Genomic DNA, 7,858 nt, shown 5'->3' on the forward strand with positions numbered 1-7,858 from the left:
TTCAGGTCCCGTCCGCACAGAGTTTCCAACCAACAGGTGCGTACTGCCCCGCGATGTTCGGCGGCGGCGGGTGCTGCCCACCCATGGATCTTATGAGGTCGGAGACGATGCAGCTGGTGCAGCTCATCATCCCTGCAGAGTCAGCGCGCCTCGCCGTCTCCAACCTCGGCGACCTCGGCCTCGTCCAGTTCAAAGACGTAAGCACGCACCTTTGCTTCTTGGATTTTATTCTGTTTGCTGCTCGTATTCCTTGTGCGCGCGGTGGCTGTCTCGATCGAGTGCGGGTGGTTGAATAGTGTTTGGAATTTCGACGCTGTAACAATCGCCAGTGGTGATGCGTAGGTTGTGTGATACGCGATGTGTGGACGTATCGATGCTGAAGTAATCTGAGTACCATCTCCTGCTGTTTTCTTCTCATCCTCGCATCCTCCAATTATCCAAGTAACTTATGGATTGACGTACGGTTGGTTGACTCATCTTTTTTTTTTGAGGTGTTGAAGAAACGACCTTAGGATTAGTGTAAAAGGGCCTGTGCGAAACATCACTATGAATCTATGTACTTACATGGCTCTCAAGTAGATAATAGCCTAATTGAGGATTTGAGGTTCTCATGATAATAACTAAATTTAATTAAAAAAGCCGTATGCATCTTTTCGATGCAGAGGCTGGTGGTCTCATCCATAGTTGCCAGCGATCCGGGTCGTGCGGGTCGAGGAACGGGGTCGAGGATCGAGGATCGACATCCTAGCGAACAAGGATCGACATGGGGTATACATCTCCGGTACGCCGATTTGGTACGCGGGTCGGGATCCATTTAATTTTGGGACGGTCCAGTCAGCCAGTCAGCCCACCACCACGTCAGCCCAGGAAACTCATCCGTTCCGTATTTCTTCTCCAGGAAGACGAAGCACCAAACAAATCCCCAAATTCCTTCGGTCTATTCCGGTGACCAAGTCCAGCAGTGCCTCCCACGATCAGAGCCCGACCTCCCCTAGTGAATTCCAGGCGACCAGGCGGCGACGGCGGTGACGGAGGAACGAAGCAGGGCAGGCCGCAATGCGACGGCGCCGTGAGATTGAGACCGTCGCTCAGCCGCCGGCGTACATGGCAGGACGGAAACTGCGGCGGCATGCCTGGTATGTACTCGCCGCCTTGCAACTGCCGTGCTCAACATCAATCGAACGGGGTCGTGACCCGGCCACGAATCAGGTCGACCCGCTGTCGTTCCCGATCCTCGATCCGGGTCGATCGATCCGGGATCGTGGAACGCGGCACCGACCCCGAACCTGGCAACTATGGTCTCATCCTCCATTTCGAAAAAAAGATAAATAACTAAATGGGAATAGACACATTTGAAATTTAGTTAATGATCTGAAGTATTTTTCTACAAGACATGTAACTGTATGCGTAGCTCTATGTCACAGGATAATGTAATCTCAGATCAACTTAATTGGTAGAGAAGGTAAAGCCTTAAACCTGTTGACATATGTGACTTTGATCTGCCTTTCCCTTTTGGCCGAGTCCAGGAGAATCTAATATTTACCATTTGTTTCAGCTTAATGCGGATAAGAGCCCATTCCAACGGGCTTATGCTGCTCAGGTACTTTGAACTTTCTTAATGCGTTATTGTTGCTGTCCATGTTTTGTTATATATAGATGGCTTGTATCTGTCCAGCTTATGGCCAATCAAAATACCCAACTAATGCAATGATTTGGTTTTCAGCATCCTATGTATCCTGATTACATATAATCTAATGCGTAAAGGGCCTAGACCAGTATATGCCGCATAAGGTTCTGTCATCGATTCAATTTCATATGGAACTTTTGGTCCTTTCGGAAGTATCTGAAATTATGTTGTGCTCTAAGAGCAGGTTTGGATTGTGGCCAATGTGCGCCTTACCAACTTTTTGGCCATGACCAAAAAAAATTGATCTATGTTTGAATAGTTGCCAGCCTTTTGGCACTTCTGATGCTACTTTACCATCTCTAGTTCATTTTTTTAGCCAATGTTGGCCAAATCATGGACAAATAAAACCTCAACCAAAATTTTGACTACCAATCTTTGGTAGGGTATAAACTTGGGAAAAAACCTAGCATACCCTAAATTATAATAGTATTTACTTGTGCATACTGATCTGTGAATTTTACAATCTTATTGCCGCGTATACACTTTGTGCAGATCAAGAGGTGTGGTGAAATGGCTCGCAGGATGCGTTTTTTTAAGGAACAAATGTCCAAAGCTGCCATATTGACTTCTTCCACTCAATTTTCAGGAGCTCCTTTGGAATTTGATGACCTAGAGGTATTTAGTTAATGAACTTATACCTCATCAAGTGCAGATTGTAAATATATAATTTTATTTTAGTATTATCAACTAACAGATAAAACTCGGGGAATTCGAAACCGAGCTAATTGAAGTAAATACAAATAATGGAAAGTTGCAGAGGGCATACAATGAGCTGGTGGAGTACAATATTCTTCTAAAAAAGGTATGGCCCCATTAAAGTACCATGGCATAATTTTAATGTGATCCTCTTTTCTCTTTTCATGAATTGACGATAGCATCATATAACCGTGTATAAATTGGAAGGGGATAAACCCTGAAGTTGCCCTGAGGTATAAGCTATAGAAGAAACAAGAAAAAATTGCCTGCTGAATATTTGTGAAATAAAGGAAAGATAACTTCATAACTAATATATAGCACTCTCTAGTTTTCCGTTTTCCATTAATCATTTACTTTGGGTTCTGTTGTTCGTGACATGAAATTCCTGACATTCAAATCTTAGCGGGGATCAATAAAGTACAGCAAGTATAGTTGTCGTAGATACAGGTTTTACTAAATGAGAAGTGAAACCACAAAGCATATCTTATGGCAGTCTGAATGAAACTTTTTCAACTTGTAATGAAAATTTAGAAGATGGTACTTGCTACCGACTCATATTTTAGGTCAACAACATGAGAGGCGTCATGTAGCAAACAGTCTAAGGGGTGGCGCATAGCAGCAGGCCTTGTTGACCTAAAAGAGTAATGTTGAGGACTGTTATACATTAATCATTACTGATTTTATTTACTTTCAGACTGGTGAGTTTTTCTGTTCAGCTGAAAGAAGTGCGACACAGCAACAGAGCGAAATGTTGGCAGATCAGTCTGGTGATTCTTCTCTGGAGAGTCCTTTACTGGAGCAGGTGTGGACCATTATTCTAGGAAACAAATATCTTGAATGTCCTTCCTTGACTCCATGCTGTTTCTTCAAGTCCCTATTGTTTTCTCGTTTCAGGAAATGGTTACAGATCCATCGAAACAAGTGAAGCTAGGTTTCCTGAGTGGTCTTGTGCCAAAACAAAAGGCTATGGCTTTTGAACGTATACTTTTCCGTTCCACCAGGGGCAATATGTTACTTCGACAAGAATCCGTTGACGAACCTATAACTGATCCACAATCTGGAGAGAAGGTTACTACTTCCGTTCATAAATCAACTCCACACAACTTTTAGGAGTTAATTCTGAACATTCAACTAGATGATTCCCTTATTTTTATTTTCTTTTGTGTTGAAGATGAAGTTCGTGAGTCCTCATGTCAGATGATTAAAAATGTATCTAACCAGCATGACTGTAAATCTGAAACAAACTATCCTAGATCTTGTGGGTTTTATAATTGATTACTCCCTCCGATCCATAATAAGTGGAAGTTTCCACTTGGTATTGTTGCTGTGTTTCCCCCACTAGTTATGTGTTTCTGAAATATTATCCTCAATACTATAATATACTGACAGGTTGTGAAAAATTCTTTTATTATATTCTACTCTGGGGAGAGAGCAAAATCCAAGATTGTGAAAATTTGTGATGCTTTTGGTGCCAACCGTTATCCATTTCCTGAAGATCTTGCTAAACAACTGCATACTATTCAGGAGGTTGGTGTTTATTACCTTGTGCTGTTCTTTAATCCATCTTTATACTCATTTTGATTTGTGGATTGTTTCTGTTAAGACTGTTGACCTCCACAAGTGGTTGCTTTTGTACATATATATCTACGCGATGTGTGGTTGTGCATATACTGTACATTGGGCATTGTTATCATGCAATATACAACACACCATCCTTGATTTCCTTTTTTAAATTATTAAACCAACTATTATTTAGTGCTTATGAAAGCCAAAGTGACATGTTTCTGTAAACTGGAGGCAGTATTTTTGTCTTTCTATTTTGATCTTTCATGTTGGATAATAAAGGTGATGTTGTGGATTTTTTTTCTTTCCTGTCTCAAGTTTTGCATTTTTAGAAGTACTGAAGTATAATCCAATTCTCTTTCTACAAAATTTCATATGTTTTATTGTACTAAGTTTACATAATTACTATTATTTGTTCTAAAACATTTACAACTTTTTAGGTATCTGGAAAAGTGTCCGAGCTGAAAGTAACTGTCGAAATAGGTTTAGCTCATCGTGACAGCATACTAAAAAATATAGGCTCTGAGTTTGAACAATGGAACAATCAGGTAAGCTTGTAATATTTCCTATCATACAAATCATACGTCAGTGCTATCTGAACATTCCTTTCTGAATATCTTATTAATTCCTTTGCATTCAAGTTTAATTTTGACTGAAATACAAATGGTTCAGTTAAAGAAGGAAAATGCTATTTACCACACGTTAAACATGTTCAGTCTTGATGTGACAAAGAAATGCTTAGTTGCTGAGGGGTGGAGTCCAGTTTTTGCTACAAGTAAGGTATCCAGATGCACTGTCATACTTCCAGACAATGATGTTTTCTGCTTGATTTCTGGTTTCGGTTGCTCTTCTTTTGCTCATAAGGTTGGGTGTCTTTTTTTATCTATTGCAGGTCCAAGACGCACTTCATCGTGCTACTACTGGTAGCAACTCTCAAGTTGGTTCCATTTTCCAAATTCTTAACACACAAGAATCTCCTCCAACATATTTCCAGACAAATAAATTTACTTCCTCCTTCCAGGGCGTTGTGGATGCCTATGGGTAAGATCCAAAAGTAAAAGAATTTTTTTTTGTTGGAGTAGACTAGGTAGCAGCGTCACATTTTAGACTTCCCGTCAGTCAACATTTTTTTTGTTGGAGTGGACTAGGATGCAACCAAAGAGACAAATGTATGGAAGCATAACATAGACAAGATTCTTTTGGTTTGTTCAAAACCTTATCCCTCAAGCGTGTACGCGAAAACTTTTATCTAGAAAACTCTTTCGTCAGCAATGACTAGATGTTAGTTACCAGGTTATGATAATTCGTGGATCAGATGCCTGATATTGGTGGTGTCAAGTTCTATTTTTCCTTAAGTTTTTGTGTGCTATGTGCAATATTTTTCCTTAACTACAATCATGGTTATGACATTTATATTCGAACTAGTAGTAATAAAGATTTAGGTTCCCTGATGTTTATGGTAATTTAAGTATATAGTTACCATCAACCAGGAATAAACGAGTCCCTCATACCGCAAAAAAATAACTATTTGGATTTGTGGTATCCATATTTTATTTTTTTGGCATCCATAAATTTGCTTAGTCGCTAATGAAACATATTTTGCAGTATTGCGAAGTATCAAGAGGCAAATCCTGGTTTATTTACTATTGTAACATTTCCCTTCTTATTTGCCGTCATGTTTGGAGACTGGGGTCATGGAATTTGTCTCCTACTTAGCGCATTGTACCTCATAATCCGAGAGAAGAAGCTAGCTTCACAGGTTTTCTCACGAGCCTTCTCTTATTTCATTTGCTAGATATATTTTTTGTAACACAATTAGTACTAACTATCTTTTTTTTTCTTTGCTCTCAGAAACTAAACGATATGGTGGAGATAATGTTTGATGGACGCTATGTAATTTTGATGATGTCCCTTTTTTCAATTTACACTGGATTAGTATATAATGAGTTCTTCTCGGTTCCATTTGAGCTCTTTGGTAAATCGGCCTATGCATGCCGTGATCCTTCCTGTGGGTAAGGAACCTAAACTGCTAAATTCCTGCTCCTACTTTGATGTTTTATGAAAACCTTATTTGAGTTTCCTTCTTCCCTCGTTTTATTTATAGAGATGCTACAACTGAAGGATTACTTAAGGTGAGGCAAGTGTACCCATTTGGTGTGGATCCCGTGTGGCATGGTAGCCGCAGTGAATTGCCGTTTCTGAACTCCCTAAAGATGAAGATGTCAATTCTTCTTGGACTTACACAAATGAACCTTGGAATTGTGTTGAGTTTCTTTAATGCAAAGTTTTTCAAAAATTCTATTAATGTTTGGTAAGTTGAGCTCTTCTGAGTAGTAGTCACGTGACCTGGTCTTTACTACTATTCTGACAATTTCCTTAAAACAGTAGACCACACTCATTCAGTTGTTGTGTAATTTTTCAACAGGTATCAGTTTGTTCCTCGGCTGATCTTCCTGAACAGCTTATTTGGTTATCTGTCAATCCTCATCATTATTAAGTGGTGCACAGGCTCAAAGGCTGACCTATACCATGTGATGATATATATGTTCCTCAGTCCAACCGATGATATTGGGGAGAACCAGCTATTCCCTGGACAGAAAATTGTGCAGGTTTGGTGATCTCCATTGCTGCTATGTGTTGATTCTGTTAATTATGCATAACATTTCTCGCTTACAGCTTGGTCTACTTCTTCTTGCTCTGGTGTCTGTGCCTTGGATGCTAATTCCGAAACCATTTCTTTTGAAGAAGCAACATGAGCAGGTTGGAGACTTTATGAAATCCTTAACTGACTTCCCACTGGAATTTATATGCCCATTTTTTGATGTTATCTTCTTGCTCCACCAGAGGCACCAAGGCCAACACTACACCATGATCCAGGCCACAGAGGACTCAGTGACGCAATTGGGAGGGCATCATGAAAACCCACACCACCATGATGAGTTTGAATTTAGCGAAGTTTTTATCCACCAGCTGATCCACACTATCGAGTTTGTCCTTGGTGCAGTCTCAAATACCGCCTCATATCTTCGTCTTTGGGCTCTCAGGTACCACTGTACTTGATATGATACATCACCCCTAGTTATGTTAACTTTCTCCTCAGTGGGGTAGGCATTGAAATTAACTGATGTTTTTGTTTGTGCAGTCTTGCGCACTCGGAGCTGTCCAGTGTCTTCTATGATAAAGTTCTTCTTCTAGCATGGGGGTAAGATACACTCTATCTATTGTTATTTTTCTACGATACAGCGGCCGTTCTAATATTTACTGCGCTCTATTTGCAGATACAACAACATTATCATCCTTGTCCTTGGAGTATCCGTCTTTCTCTTTGCCACTATTGGTGTCTTGCTCTCGATGGAGACCCTAAGTGCATTTCTGCACGCCTTGAGGCTCCACTGGGTCGAGTTCCAGGACAAGTTTTACGAGGGTGATGGGTACAAGTTTGAACCATTCGCATTCTCGTCGATCATCGAGGAGGAAGACTGAGTCCCTTCGTTGTATGTTATATGTATATGATGTATATATGACCTTAAAGGGGCGTTCCAATATGTGGAAACACCTGTTCCTTGAGCCGGAGCAAGGCATGTCGAATCATTATTTTGCAATCACTATTAGCCATATCTGGTTATACAGGAGCAGTAAATTCTTATGTGTTGTAACCTTCACGGTAGCTGCTGATTCAGAAAGTCAGCATTGCATCGCCATATAGTTTTCCTGGTGCGATGGCTGATTCTTTTGTAACTCATGTCTAATATTGTTGGTGTATTTATAAGTGGATTGTCTAGGATTTTTCATCAGACTTTATTTGCGTTGTCTACTGCATCTTTTTCGAAAGGGGGGACGAAGCTCCAGCCTCTCCATCAAAGCGATGCATACTGTTGAATAGTTATTGGGCTTTATGTTGCTGGCCCATGT

General features: G+C 40.5%; 1 pseudogene; it reads left to right on the forward strand.

Moving 5' to 3' along the window:
- Positions 1-53: 53 nt before the first annotated feature.
- On the forward strand, positions 54-7,472 carry LOC124677345 (annotated as a pseudogene).
- The last annotated feature ends 386 nt before the right edge of the window (positions 7,473-7,858 follow it).

Source organism: Lolium rigidum, chromosome 7, assembly GCF_022539505.1.
Source record: "Lolium rigidum isolate FL_2022 chromosome 7, APGP_CSIRO_Lrig_0.1, whole genome shotgun sequence".
NCBI classification, from domain to species: Eukaryota; Viridiplantae; Streptophyta; class Magnoliopsida; order Poales; family Poaceae; genus Lolium; species Lolium rigidum.